This window comes from Dasypus novemcinctus, chromosome 6 (assembly GCF_030445035.2).
Source record: "Dasypus novemcinctus isolate mDasNov1 chromosome 6, mDasNov1.1.hap2, whole genome shotgun sequence".
Taxonomy (NCBI): Eukaryota; Metazoa; Chordata; class Mammalia; order Cingulata; family Dasypodidae; genus Dasypus; species Dasypus novemcinctus.
The window spans coordinates 60,019,503-60,035,457 of record NC_080678.1 but is presented as its reverse complement, the minus strand read 5'-3'; the positions used below and the strand labels follow the sequence as shown (position 1 = coordinate 60,035,457).

Here is a 15,955-nt window from a genome sequence, read left to right as displayed (position 1 = left end):
AGGTGAGATTATAAGCACTTCCTCATTCAGGAAAAAGCTAGAGGAAGAAAACTCGTCTCAGGAAATATAAAAGCCTTAGAAGAATGATTATTTTGTAGGCATTGTGAGTGGAGAGGGTGGATCATGTGTGAGTTGTGTTCTTTCAAAATAGGGGGTGACAGTTTGTTAGGTTATAAATTCAAATGTAGTCTCACAAATTCAAGTCAGTTTAAATCATGAGGAATCTTCACAAAGCACCATTTAGTCCATACTCACTGCTACCAGACTGTTAAGCCAATAGGCACCTTCTCAGTGGGAGACCAAAGTCCAAGTTAGCAGGATTGTAGTCCTTTATTAGTAAAAGAAAGAAGCTTTAAGGCAGGAGATACCTTCCAGTTTAGTGACTTTATGGCCATTATACAACTCTTCAGCCAAGCCTCAATTTCCTCATCCAAAAACACCTACCTTCCAGAACACTTGTGGCAAGCAGTGTTCTTTTCCATCCCCATCTGAGATCTGTTCCTGGATTTCAATAGCTATGTGTTTCTTTGGGCAAATCTGTGCAGGCTTCATCTCTCTCACCTGTAAGAATCAATGATTAGGACAAAATAATTTAAAGATACCTTCTACCTCATACAATCCTCTGAGAAAGTTTTGAGAATTCTGGGCCAAAATGGACAAAGAAATTATAAAACAATATACATAACAGAAAAGGTGAAATGTTTTCATTAAAGAATCTTACCTTAATTTTCATTCATTTTTCAACTTTGAAACCAAAAGAAATTATGCACAATGTGATAATTTTCTTTAACTGGTTTCAAAGATGATCTCTATGCAATGAAATGAAATAAACATGATTGAACTAAGGATCATAGAGTCAAATTATCTGAATTTCTGAGCATCGGGCCATCTAGGCATCATCTGGCATTTATGACACTCCCATCCCTCCATTTCATAGCAGTCCTGGTTAATCAATTCTAACATTCTGAGCCTAGATTTGAGTTTAGAAGTACAATATATCAATCACTCTGCTGATCGTTAACCCATTTAATCTCATCACCACTTTAAGAAGGTAATTAATTCCAATTACAGTGAGTGGCCATGGTCTAGATTGATAGGACTCTTGCCCAAGACCACCCATTACCAGCGTCGAGGTCTAACTTTCTCTGTCCTCAATGCCTGTGCTCTTGACCACTGCATCTTTTGCCTCATTCAAGAGCAAGAACAAAAAAATTTGAAAGATGACAAGTCCAGACTGAACCTGAACATTCTTTCATTCATTTCTTTCAAAATGCTTATTGAGCATCTACAATTTGCCTAGCAGTGTCCTAGATGGAGAGGTACAGCAGCCAATAGAGTAGCAAAAATCTATTAGTTATACTAGTGACAGAGACAGACAATAAACAATATTAGTAAATAAAATATAAGGCATACTAACAATAAATACAGAGAAAAAATAAAGGAAATTCTTTGTGGGGGTTATTAAATTAGATGGTTGAGCAGGGAAGGTCTCATGAGAAAGTGATAGGGGGGAGGCCTGGCAAGGGACAATGGGGTACAGAAGCAGAGGGAACAAGTGATAGATAAATGGAAGATGAAACCAGAGGAGGTTAAGGAGAGCCTTGTAGGGTGTAACAGTGACTTGGCTTATACTTTGAGCAAGATAAGAAGCTTTTGGAGGACTTTGACAAAGGAGTCACATAATCTGGTTCTGTTTGTTGACTAGAATTGTTAACTATTTTCATGGAAAAGAATTAGAAATACATATTACAAGTCTACTGTTCTTAGAATTACTGAGAAGTAGCCCTTAGTAAATCATAGAATCAAATATATGTGTTCTACTTATAAGAAATAAACACACTCAACAATAGCAACAAAAGTGCTTTGCATTCTTTTTCTTCCCTGTATAAAGTTAAATATTTTTAAGTGTGATATTTAATATATATATCTGGACAGAGTAAGAGTATCACTGAGCAAATGGGGCTCACTTCCCTGATACACACTTTACGTCAATGCCCCTGACATCGGGATTTTGAGAAAAGAAAGAGCTTTAATGCAAGGTTGACCACCGTGGAGACAGAGCCCCTTGGTTCATGTCTGTCTCCCAGAGTCTAAAGAGTTTAAGGTTTCTATGGGATTCGAACAAGGGGAGGTGGAGTTATTACTGAGCAGTGTTAAAAATCTCTTAATTAATATATGATAACGACTATAATAACATATAAAGAAATGGAACTAGGTAGGCTAAAGTAACCATAACAATATCAAATATAAGCAACTAAAATATGTAAAGGAATGGAACTAGGTTAAAGCAACAATTACAAAAACAAAGTAAAACTGCTGTAGTCAGCAGTTAAAAGAGTATATTCTATCCCACAATGCAATCAGAGACTTACTCAGTTCTCCAGCTTATTTCATAAGTACATAATTTTAAAAAGAATTGCAAGTCCAAAATGTTGTCAGTAAAATCTGTCTGTAAGGGAGTTACTATAAATTACCAGTTTTCACTAGTCATGTTCTTACACACTCCCTATAGGAAATTCTAATTTTTAGCCTCTTAAAAATGATTGACCTTGTATTTACAAACACACACACATATATAAAGTATTGAAACTGAGTTTGTTCAAGGTAGAAAGTCTCTTTGAATAATTTAGAATGATAAACAGTTCATTTAATTACTTAATTTTCTCCATTCTCCTTTTTATCCTGATGACTTAGTATTAAGACAAAATGTAAATAAGAAAATTCTGGTGTAGCTCTTCTGATGATACCAACAGAAACGAATGGGAAGAAAAGGATAAAGAAAGAAGGAAAAAATATATATATTTATGTAAATGTTTATATACATAAACTATATATGTATATGTTTATATATAAAAAATATATATATTTATACACACACCAGGTAAAAGCAGAACCTCTCTTTGAGCTTGTTGGGAAAGAGGGTGAATATGGAAATCCATCTTTTTTTGGCACCTCACTTATACCCCAGCACACATACACACAAAAGCACAGGCACATAAACATGTTCTCTACCCAGGATTGCCAGATAAAATATAGGCTGTCCAGTTAAACACTAAGTTAGAAAAACAACAGATAATGTTTAATGTAAGTGTATGCCAAATATTGCCAGTATTTTTATTTGCTAAATCTGGCAACCCTACCCTATAGTCATCCTTGCCAGAACCAATGGTTAACTTTTCAAGAATTTTTTAGGTTGGTTGACATCATCTTGGTATATAGAAATCGGCCAAAGTAGGAGTATTAAAACCATGGAAATTGCCCAAATTTTAAAATCAGGGTGTTTTTGTTTGGAGAGCTGGTTATTAAACATGTATCAGAACATAAGTGCATCCTCTGAATGATTGGACTTTATAGAGTATCATTCCTTATAGAAATAAAGAGGAGCTTATAATTGCAAAACTCTTTGCAGTTTACAAAACTCTCTCACACACATTACTTCACTGAATCCTTATGAAAACCTTTCATTTGTTCTTTGTTAATGGATGGAAAAAAGAGACTCAGGGAGATGAACTAACTTCCTTGAAGTAAGCAATTGGTTAGGAACCAGGAAAGATGCATGGATGGAGTCAGAAAATATCTAAAATAACCCCACAAGCACTTATTTATTGCAAAGGGGAAAATTGCTGTTAAAGTAAAGAGATCTGGTTGTTACCATCTTAACCAAGTACTCAAATTAATATCATTTAGGATGTTAAAACCTGAGATTATTTGTGTCCTGACATAAAGCAATATGAAATATATATCACCTATGAAATATATTTGCCAAAAATGTTTACCCTAAATCTAATCAAGCCTGTAGACCTAAATTTCAAATTATAGGAAATCCAAGAGATAGGAAACATGGTAAACTACACAATGAGGAAGCAATAAAATAAATACAGAACTCGGAACATTTTGTGAGAAAACTGTTTCCAACTCTTCAAAAAGTGAATGTATTAAGATGTGTGTGTGTTTGTATAGAGGACATAATATCATAATATCTAGGTGTGAATCTAGATTGAATCATAATTAGGAAAAAAAAGAAAATGGTTTAAGTGGGGAAATTTGAATATGATCTAGAAATTAGATGATAATAAGGATTTTTATTAATTTTCTTAAGGTGTCTTAAAAGTAGTGTGGTTATATAACAGAATGTCCTCATTTTGAAGAATTTAAGAATGAAATTGCCATGTTGTCAAATTTATTTTCATGCACTTCATAAAAATGTGTATGCAAATAAAAAGATATAAAACAAATATAGCAGAACGTTAACAATTGTTGAATTTATGCATGAGATATATACAATGTTCATTGTACTAGTGTTTTCATTTTTCTGTTCATTTGAAAATTTTAATAATAAAAAGTTGGGGTTAAAAAGAAACAAAAATCCCAGTACTGGACATACTCAAAGCAAGGAGGCACAGGTATAAATGGAAATATTGTTGTAAGAGAGAGAGAAAGTAAAAGAGAAAGAGACTACTAAAAGTCTTGCTAGCATTGGCCTCTATCAAACCTTAGATAAAATCAATGTGATATTGATTTCTCTTTCTTCCCTACTACTGGTAAGATATATGCTCAAAGAATAAACTAGGTAAAAACTCTCTCAAATCATCCAGCATTTTAAACTGGTTCACGTTCCTTGCTACTTCATTGATCATGTAGAAAGCTGATGAGATCAAATTCAGGTATGCAAGGAATACAAACTTCTTTATATTTCACACACACAAAAATGTAAATTTCTATTTCAAGCCTCCACTGAGTCAATTCAGTTTTCCTTCTCCCCTTTTCTGCCCAACTTGTTTATATATTCTAGGAAATCTTGAAATAGCAATTAGCAGTTAGAATCTGAGGATGAGAATCTGGCCTTGTTACCTCCATCCTCCACAAGGATGTACATCATTCTGGCCTCTTCTTTACCCACTTTTTAAAAAATTTATTTTTTTATTTTTAAAAAAGCTTCAGATTACTTAAAAGTTACATAAAAAAGATAGGGGATCACCATATGCCCCATCCCTCCCTCTCCCATACTTTCCCACATTCACATCCCTCATTAGTATGGCACAGTTGTTACAATTGATGGATACATACTGAAGCATTGCTACAAACTATGGATTACAATTTACATTATAGTTTACACTTTGTCTCCCACAGTTTTGTACATTATGACAAAATATACAATGATCTTTGCCTACTTTTCACACTAGTTGCTACTTGAATATCCCTCACCCTTGTCTAACTCTCTTTTAGCTATTTCTCTGCTCTTGGGAGCATGGGAAACATTCAGTGTTCTCAGTCATGACTTTCTAGGGCCTCTGGAAATACAATAGAGCTATATAAGGTTGTTATATTCCAGGACAAAACACGTAATTATTTTTAGCCTACTGTCCAAGGCTGTGCTGAGTTGAGGTCAGAACTCTGGGATCATGCTGCCTGTTTCGAATAAGATGCAGATCCCCGTGTGTGAATTAATTTATTGCCTCCTCACCACTTCCCGGTTTGTGGTCTAAGCAAAAGGCAGGGCACAGGCCCCTTTCTCAGGGACACTCAACTATCTAAATTCTTTTGCCTCCTCTTCCTCTCCACTCACCCTCATTTGGGGAAAACTTTATCTACCTTTGGAGATAAGAAGAATTCACTCTGACAGGTTGAGGTATCATCCCAAATCTTTTGCTTGTGCCCCAAGTTCTAGGCTTTTGAAAATCAGGAATTAATATTTACTTTTTTATTCTCTGGGTTCTACTGGTTCATCATTTCTCTGAGCTTATTGAGTATAGTCAGTCTTAGTTGCTGCCTATCATAGATGAATGATGCTGAGGTAATAATAATAATAAAGGAATACTACGCCCTTTGTTTTACATATCGACATATTACCCACTATATTTCAAAAACATTAGCATGTAATTACCAAAATTCTGCAGAATACCATCCCCTCACAAACATTTTATAATTCAGTTTATACTAATTGGCTCTAATCATTTTTGAAACCAGTGTTTTTAATTAGCTCAGTCTTTTGAGTACAAACAAAATTCATTCCCTAACAGAGGGCAGTCCAAAAGAAATACAATGTCAACTGCATATGCTATTTAAACTATTCTAGTAGCCACATTAAAAAACATTAAAAGAAAGAAGTGACATTAACTTAATAATATATTTTATTTAACTCAATATGTCCAAAAATATTATCATTAAAACTTGGAATAAATAGGAAAAAAAAGACATTTTGCCTTTTTTAAACAAATAATACAAACACTATACAGTCTTTACCATGCTAAGTCTTTGAAATCCAGTGTGTACTTTATACTTACAGTATGTCTCAATTGACACTAGCTACATTTCAAGTACTAAATAGAGTGGCTTCTTTATTGGACAATGTGATTCTAACAACTACTTTTTCGAAGTATAACAAAATATCATCACTTTCAAAACTGAATATAGTCTATACTTATAATTGGAGAGACTTTCTGATATTTGTAATATTTTATCCACTGGATTCCTGGATTCAAATGATAAAAATATATATGTATCATATACTCACAAACACATACAGAAACAAGTATATCACAATAATTCTCTACCTTAGAAAGTTATGTTCTTAGGTTCATACAATTTAGTTTTCACTATTTTTGTCTCTACGTAGTTTGACTTGTCAGTAATAATAAATAGGAATTACAATTACACTGTAAATATATAGGCTTTTTGTTGATCACATGATAAGAACATCCTGAAAGAGAACAGTGGGTAGGGGAAGAGATAAAGGATAGCAAGAGAAAGAAGCATTTGAAAAAGTTTGAAAAACCAGATTTAACCTATGGTAATGGAAGACACTTAGCTGCATTGTTTTTGGAGGTAGAGAAGCAGTGTTAATTTATGAAAATTTGAAGAAAACCTAGTAACCAGAAAAGTTCAAATGAAAGTTTTAGGATTGAAAAAGGAAATTATATAGCTAAGGAAACATGGTCTAGCTATTGTTTAATGGAGTAGAGATTGTGTCTGTGGGTATAGGTATAAATGGCTATCTATATAAGCTTACCCACTCTTCTGATAATGTTTTAGTTTGCCAGGCTGCTATGACAAGTACCACACAATGAGTTGGCTTAACAGCAAGAATTTATTGGCTCATAGTTTGGAAGACTAGAAGTCCAAAATCAAGGCATAAGCAAGGCCATACTTTATCCCTGGAACATGTCCTGTTCTGGTGCTGGCTTGCCGTGGTCCTTGGGGTTTCCGTGGCTTGCATCACTGCCTCCCATCACATGGAGATCTCTCTCCTTGTGTCCACTCTTCAGGTTTACACTGGCTGCTGGATCCTCCTTATAACTTTCTCTGATTTCTCTTTATCAGGTCTCCATGAATAATCTCCCTGGTTCATTTGGGCTGTACCTTACCTAAAAATAACATCTACAAAAGGTACTATTTTCACATGCGTTCATGTCCATGGGAATGCTGATTAAGATTATGTCTTCTATTGGAGTACAGAATACAACCTACCATAGATGGTGTGTTCCTAACACATAGTAGGTACACAATAAATATTTTTGAATGAATGAACATAAAAGACATATAACTTCTTATGAAAACCACCCTAATACAGTGAGATGCTAGGTAATTAACTCGGACATAGGTTTATAAGGTTTAAATTCTTTATATGCCTTAATCAAAAGCTGAACTATCATCCCAAATCCCTCAAGATGGCAGAAAGAACAAAAATAAGGAGGGAGTATAACCACTTGTGTTAACTGAGTAAATTATAACACTGATATAAAAAAGATTATGTATTTATGACAGAAAAGAAATATTCCAGGGTAATATCAAATATCAAATAAAAGTCCATTTTACATTTTTAAAAAATCTAAGAGCATGGCAATCTACAGCTTTGAATAACTTTCCCGAAATCTGATCTAGCTGAAAGATATTCTCCACATAATGGCTCCCATAAAGCTTTGGAATTTATGATTTACAAATATCCTGTTTTATGGGATCTATTACATTAAAAATTTCTGGATTGCTGTAGTGATCTCTTCCTTTGTCATTGATAATAGATTAGCAGGTCATTTCTATAAGTATCACCTAAATCTAACAGAGCACCACAAATTCAACCATATTGTAACTAAAGTGGTTGCTTGTCTGTCATAACAGCTACATACCTAACAATTGTACTAGGAACCATTAGTACAGTTTGGTCTATTCTAAACTGTAGATTGTTCAGTAATTTATTTGTAGCCAGTTGATCTGATAAATTTTATAAAATTGATTATGGAGTCATTCACACCTTTTTAAACCCAGTACTTTGTGATGTTCCTATACCAAATAGATAAAATATTAAAAATTCTGTATTTAAACCAAAAGCTTCGTGTCTTAGGGTGATATAAAAAATTAATTTTTAGTAGTGGAGAAATTGCTTTTAATAGGTGAGAAATATTTTTCTATAAATTGAAGTAAAAAAATGGGGGGGCAACTTTAATTCCATTTAATTTGGGCAGGCTTCTTATAAAAACCTGGTTAAATTGCCCAGGGAGTTTTAAACGAATAATAGGAAAAAAAATTAATCCAATAAGAATGCAACATTTGGTTTCTAAGGGTTGGTGTGATTTAATCTCATTCAGTAAAAAATTTTTTGAATGTCTGTGGCTCTTTCGCAGTAAGGAATATCATAAAACTTGGGAAATATTATTTGAAGCTATGTTTTAACTATCTACAAGAACTCTTGAGAAAGCTTAATGATGGCTTTAGATTTCAGGGCATAAAAATAGTCTGAAATGCTTACAAAGGTCTGTTTATTAGATTTACTATTTCCTTTAAAGAAATCATGTAACCATCTAAGATTTATCAGAGTGATGGATTCCAAGAATATAATCTGTGGGCTTAATTGCTAAATTCCAAACCATAATGAATCAGAGGGTAAAATCATTCCTTTGATCATAGAGTACAAATACTATAGAATCTTTACTACCACGCAATTGCATCTATATGAGGAATTTTAGTTGCATAACCAATAACAATTGCGTTGTTTAGGGTTTCTTTAGAGAATTAAACGCACATGTTAAGTATTAGGTACACTAGTATTGATAATTGCACTTTCGAAGTAATCAACTTCCTTATGGAGTTCTACAATTCTATGAAATTTTTCAAATTTGGGGAAAAAATAATGTTTATATTTTAGTTTAGGAAAATGTTGTATTTTGAAATTGACATCCATAGCTTCAGCTGTGAGCCCATGATTTTCAAATCTAAGGCTAAACTCAGGTTTCTCTTTTTAGAGATACAAATGCATGAATCCAGTTAGCACTGAACATCTCCACCTGGTTCTCCCAAAAGCTCTTCAAATGAAAATCCCAAAATGGAAGGTATTATCTATCCTCACACCCACCATTCTTTGTCACTTATCCCGGTAGGTGACACCAGCAGTCCCTTGGATTCACAAGGAAAAACTTTGGAGATATCTTAAATGACTCTTCTTTACCATCCTCAATCAATTTTTCCAAAAGTTATATTAAAAAAATGATATGGAATAGTGATTGAAATCTATTCCCACGCCTAGAAGTAAGCTGTAGACCTCAGGACTTCAGTGACAACCTCACCTGTTTTCTCCTCCTGAGACACTAGGCTGTCTCCCAGGTGCAGGAGAAAGTACTCTGATGGTCTTTATTAGCTAGAGGTATGAAAGCGAAAAGTGAGAAAAAGGGGGGAGGGTGTCATCTTTTGGGCATACGCAGTTTGGAGAGTGGTAATCATCCCATATCATCTTCTCTCTTCCTCAAATAGAAGAAAACATCCACCTGTCTATCTCTCTTACCACAAGATTGGAGTTATTGAAATCTTCCGTCTTCACACCCCACTTGATTGGGAACTGGTGATGGATGCTTGCTTGAAAGTTGGTGATTCATCAAAGTGGCAGTGCAGCACCTGGTGCTGTTGAAATATGGAGAAAGGGTCAGAAGAGTAACAGAGCAACTGAGATTGGGAATACCAGAAGACAGTGTGCATTCTCACCTCAAGGATGTAAGAATCTACATTTCCCATGTTTAGGTTGGAATCTGAGGCTTAAGTAATCTTTCTGGTTGCTCTTGGAGGGCTATGGACATTCAGTGGTTAAGGGATCCTCAGCAGGCAAAAGGCGAATAGATTTCCTGCTGGGGAAAGGAAGCCTGGAGGCCTGCAGAGGACTATAGGGAAAGGGCTTGGAGCATGTTCCAGATAAAAACAAATATACCTATAGAAAAGGACCAATACTTGGAAGTCTGCCTCATTGAAGAAAACAATAGCCTGGCAGTTTTACCCTGAGAAGTTGTGGCTAAGAGAAAGGGAACAGAGTAGCTAGCAGCAATTTGTGGTTGCAAATGGTGACCTTCCCCCCACTCTGTGCCCTTGCTAGATGTTGGCTTGAGGGATAAAGCAAGAGGAAAAGAGGAGGGGAGATGAAGAGGACCAACCAAAATTGCCTTCCCACAAGCCTAATCTGGGCTGAAGGAGAATAGAATTTTGAATGGGAGAGGAGGCTCTTTTAAAAGTCCCAAATGACTAAAATATTATGAAATTAGACTAAGATATTAAAAGAATCTCCTTCCCAAGAGGAAGAGATTCTATAACTAGAAGCAGTTTTGGAAAGATAAAACTGTTCAATGTTTATACCAGAATGAGTTGAGACTTCTCAAACCAGTAAATGAAGGTACAAGCTCCTAAATATTTCCCAAATCTATTCTTGTCTTTCTTGTCCCGTTACAATTGCCATAGTTCAAGTTCTAATCACCTCTTACCCTGGCTGTTACCTTAGTTCCCTTCCTCTCATCTAGCTAATGATCTTCCCCAATCTTTCCATTATTTTATTTTCTCTATAATGCTGCTAGTGTATCCTTTCTAAACTTGCAAATCTGATTGTCATTGTTCAGTGACTCCCAGTTCTTAACAAATCACATTTTACCCATGTTGCATGACATTTAAGGTTCCTTGTGAGCTGACCTTCTGCTTATCCATTCATCTTTAACTGCTGCTCAAAAATGTATACAACTGCCAACCTGAACTACTTAGAATCACAGAACATTCTTTCCCCTCTCTGACAACATGCCTTTGTATTTACTTTTCTTTTGCTTGAAATGCCAAGCTGTTCTGCTAGGCAATTCATCAATTTCCATGAATGACCAAATGCTCCTTGACTATGAAGACGTTGATTCTTTCAGAAGACACAAGTGTCCTTCTCCTATTTCCTCACTGTACTTTTTACGCAACATCATTATAACAACTGCTTCATTGTATTAATGTCATTGTATTTTTTCCATCACAAAGCAGTAAAAATTACAGTCCAAATTAACAGACTTATATTATGGAGATTAACAAGAGGACTTTCTCTTCTCTCTTAATATCAGGTAAAAAGTATGCTTCTCTTGAATAACTTTTTTGGCTTTCATACAAGGACACAATTTTGTACCTCTCTTTGAAAGATTATAATACCCTCAAGGACATTTAGCATGTTAAAGCAGATTAATTGCTGTTTCCTGAATAAAGAGAATAAGATATCCCCCTTGCTTTGGTCACTAGAAAGCTCAGCGCTAAATTTCTGACCCATATTTAGCAATTACACAGGTACTTGCGGCATGCAATTTGTGAATTAATCTTAATGCTGCTTTCATCTTAATTTTTGTCCTTTTGTTCCTCATGATACATATCACCTCATTAGTTTATTTTGTTTGCTTGTTGTGGGTTTTTTTTTAGTTTTTCAATAGTATATGCACAAACCTCATTTTCTTTCTGAAAGCAAAATAGGGTACAATCTCAAGCCTAGCTATGCATTCATTATTTTAATTAAAGAAGAATAGTTGTAAACACAAAACCACACAGTTTGGTGGAATTTACTGAAAGATATCATTAAATTCAGTTCATTTTTGGACATTGTTATGGCATAAAATAATAGTTAACTAATTATACTATTTAATCCCAGTTTTACACTCACATATGCTAAAGCTTAAACTAAAGACATTATTGCTTTTAAAAATATTTTTTGGTTGATTTCATCAGACTCTCAGTCAAATATGTTCAAGTGACAGGCGTGAAATTATCTGAAAGATTATATCATGCTAGTTTTACTATAACACATAGGTTTTTACCATAATCACAGCCATGAGGGAGAGTTAAAATTACAATAAACTTTCCATTAAGAAATTTCCCAACACAGGAACTGTTTAAGATTTCCTTAAGTGTGTTTCTGGTTAGGTTATCTGTATTCTCAGTACTTTATCTCTTAGCTAGGAAAATGTTTGCTGATATAGCAGGTAGAAACAAATTGAGCTGTAGGAGAGAAACTAACAGACCTAAAGCCATGATTCTCAGACTTTTATGTTTAGTGGTTAGATTTGAAAATGTTTCCATTCATAAGCAATGAAGACATTTCTTAGTAGGGGTTAAATTTCCCATGAATTTTGTTCAAGGAAGCATAACCTCCTACTAAAACATATTTCAGTTTAGTCTTTAATTTACTTAGGGAAGCAGACTTGGCCCAATGGATAGGGCATCCGCCGACCACATGGGAGGTCTGCTGTTCAAACCCAGGGCCTCCTTGACCTGTGTGGAACTGTCGCATGCACAGTACTGATGAGCGCAAGGTGTGCCATGACATGCAGGGCTGTCCCCTGCGTAGGGGAGCCCCGTGCGCAAGGAGTGCGCCCCGTAAGGAGAGCCGCCCAGTGTGAAAGAAAGTGCAGCCTGCCCAGGAATGACACTGCACACATGGAGAGCTGACACAACAAGATGATGCAACGAAAAGAAACACAGATTCCTGGTGCCACTGATAAGGATATACGCGGTCACTGAAGAACACAAAGCGAATGGACACAGAGAGCAGACAACTGGGGCAGGGGGTGAAAGGGAGAGAAATAAATAAAAAATAAATTCTTAAAAAAAAAAATTTAATTTACTTGAAACCTACCTGGCTGGCAGGCAACAGAAGAAAGTCGGGGACCATAATTGGCTGAGAATTCTCTGAATTATCATATGTTTTGGAGTCAGATAGGAAGCTTATGTAATAGAGAGTTGATTCTTAACTGTTTCTTTTAAGTGACACTCTTTAGATTTCTCTGCATGTTCCTGCCAGCTTTTGAAAAATTAGGAAAAGAAAGGTGTAAGGGAAATGGAGGGTACTGTTTTAAAATTAATAAAGAATATTTGTGATTGGATTATGTTATTTAAATCCTCAAGAGAAACAATTATTAAATTACATCATTTTCACAGTGGATTGAAACACAACATAAAAAGAAATACTTTTTTTTTTACTAACCATATTATGTATAATCAGAGTTCTAAGAAATTTTATGTGTTTTCTCATTTAACTTTGTAGCAAATCTGGAGGTATATATGATAGTGATGATTATACAAATGAGGAGACTGAGTTAAAGAGAAATTAGGAGCTTTCTCAAAGATTTCCTGATTAAGTTTTGGATGTATCAGTGCGTGGCTAAAGCAAAGGATTATGGCTAAGACATAGCCAGGAATAAGGGAAAGACTTCTTTAAGGCCAGATATGAATTTGAAAATACTTTCACCACTTACTAGTTGCATGGCCTTAGTAACTTATTTAACCTCTCTGAAGATCTGTTAGGTAATAATTACATGTGCTCCTTAGCATTATGAGAATAAAATGAGATGATGTGTCAGAAATACAGTGGTGTTATATAAACGTTTGTTCAACATATTAATGAATAATTGATTAGTGCAAAGTTCTAGCATGGTGTTTGAAGAGGACTAAATGAACTTATAATAGTCTAGCACGTTATAAGCACTAATAAATGTTAGATAACACTATTATTATTATTATTATTAAAGCAGTCTCTAAATTAGTATAGCTTATTATTTTTATCATTCTTTACTTCCAAGTTTGAATTAGAGTTCTTAGTTCCTGCTTTGGTATCACTTATTAATCTGGATAGAAAATGGAAACATCCAGCCTACTCAGAGCACAAAATCTCTTTTAAAAATGAAAGCTGTTTTCATCTTGAAATTTACATATCTACTCATAATTCACACCTGGCCTGTTCCTTCCCAGTTTATATTTTTAACATTCTGTATTGTACTACATTAAAACAAAGCTACCAGTGAAGGTGGCTATTTTGAAAACCCTGCCTCTTTCTAATTGGGGCCAGCAATACACCATGCTCCCTTCCTGCTGGTCAGGAGGTATTTCCTTATTTTAGGAGAGATTTGACATTGCCATTCCCAATCCATGAACCCACATGTTACTGTCACAGGCCTGGTTTTGATCTTTGAAGCACCTCTTCCTAAACTGGTATTCAGACTCATAGCTTTAAAGGAAAAGAGACCTGGTGCCTCCATCAGATATTATTAACCTGAGGAGAAACACAAATCCTGCTATGACAGATGTGGTTTGTGACATAAGCATGCTGTTGTCTCCAAGAGCCTAGAGTGGACAAACAGTCTGAAGGGCACAGTCCAGCCTGCTGACTGGCATTTTGTGTACAGGAAACTATCCGGACAAAGGGGTGAATCTGTTTCAAATTAAAGAGGTGGAAATACAGTAAGATGATTGCACTGTGATTAAATAACTGAAAACAATTTATCAGCTCAGATAAGTTGTCACACCATCTGTCACATAAATGAGATAGTAAAATGGATTTGGCCTATAACTTAGTCTGATGAAATGCAAACTGGATCTGATTATTTGTTTTTAATTCCCTGTTTTTATTACCATGTGGAATGAACTGCCTAGCTTTAGTAGTCATTCATCAAGAATTCAGTTCTATCCTTTAGTTCCTTGGACTTTTGCTCTTTTTTTTTTTTAAATCTTATTTATCTTGAAGTATTTTTATAGGAGCACAACTTGAGAATTGAACCCAAGAATTCTGTAATGTTTTCATTCATTTTATTTTAAATTTTGAGTAAATTTTTTTATTTTTAAAGACACTTTAGATTATATAAATGTTACATCAGAAATATAGGGGATTCTCATATACCCCACCCTCTCTCCCTCCCACACTTTCCCCCATTAACAACATCTTTCATTAGAGTGGCACGTTTGTTACAATTGATAAACACATATTGAAGCATTGCTACTAACCATGGACTATAGTTTATACTTTTCACTGTACATTTTTATAGGTTTTGAGAAAATGTATAATGGCCTGAATCCATCATTGCAATATTGTGCAGGACAATTTCAATGTCCCCCAAAACCCCATGTTACACCTATTCTTCCCCCTTCCCTCCCTTCAAAAACTCTGGTGGCCACTACCTTTATTTATTTATTTATTTATTTATTTATTTATTTATTTATTTATTTTTTATTATTGTCTTTTTTTAAAAGATACATAAATCACACAAAATGTTACATTAAAAAATATAAGAGGTTCGTTCCCATATATCCCACTCCCCACAACCCCCACTCCTCCCACATCAAAAACTTCTTTCATTAGTGGGGTACATTCATGGCATTTGATGAATACATTTTGGAGCACTGCTACACAGCATGGATCATAGTTTATGTTGTAGTTTATACTCTCTCCCAGTCCATTCAGTGGGTTATGTCAGGATATATGATGTCCTGCATCTTTCTCTGCAATATCATTCAGGACAACTCCAAGTGCTGAAAATGCCCCCATATCACATCTCATTTTCCCTCTCCCTGCCTTCAGCAACTCCTGTGGTCACTGTCTCCACATCAATGATATAATTTCTTCCATTGCTAGAGTCACAATAATTGAGAGGGGCTTAGATCCCACATGGTTGATAGATGGAATTCTCCTGCTTGCAGTTGTAGACTCTCTCAGACCCTTGGTGTGGTGGCTGACTATCCTCACCTTCCTGTTAGCTGACCTGGGTAAGTTCAATGAACTGGAGAGTAGGTGTTGCAACTCTGCTGAGACTCAGGGCCCAGCTGGCAGATGGCCAGTCCAGAGATTCAAGTCTCCTGGACATACACCTACTCCAGTGCCAACCACAGTTTCAGTAAAAGTAACAGAAGAGACATGTGTTGGCCA

General features: G+C 35.2%; 1 long non-coding RNA gene across 2 annotated transcripts; it reads right to left on the bottom strand.

The window, feature by feature from the left end:
- Nucleotides 1-450: 450 nt before the first annotated feature.
- LOC131278981 (uncharacterized) lies at nt 451-13,054 on the bottom strand. 2 transcript variants are annotated; one of them, XR_009186328.1, is made up of 3 exons: nt 12,896-13,054; nt 9,773-9,888; nt 451-561 (listed from the first exon to the last, which is right to left on the bottom strand). It is a non-coding gene; the product is annotated as an uncharacterized lncRNA (long non-coding RNA). The 2 variants fall into 2 exon arrangements; XR_009186329.2 differs by lacking the exon at nt 451-561 and adding an exon at nt 7,069-7,377.
- Between the last annotated feature and the right edge of the window lie 2,901 nt (nt 13,055-15,955).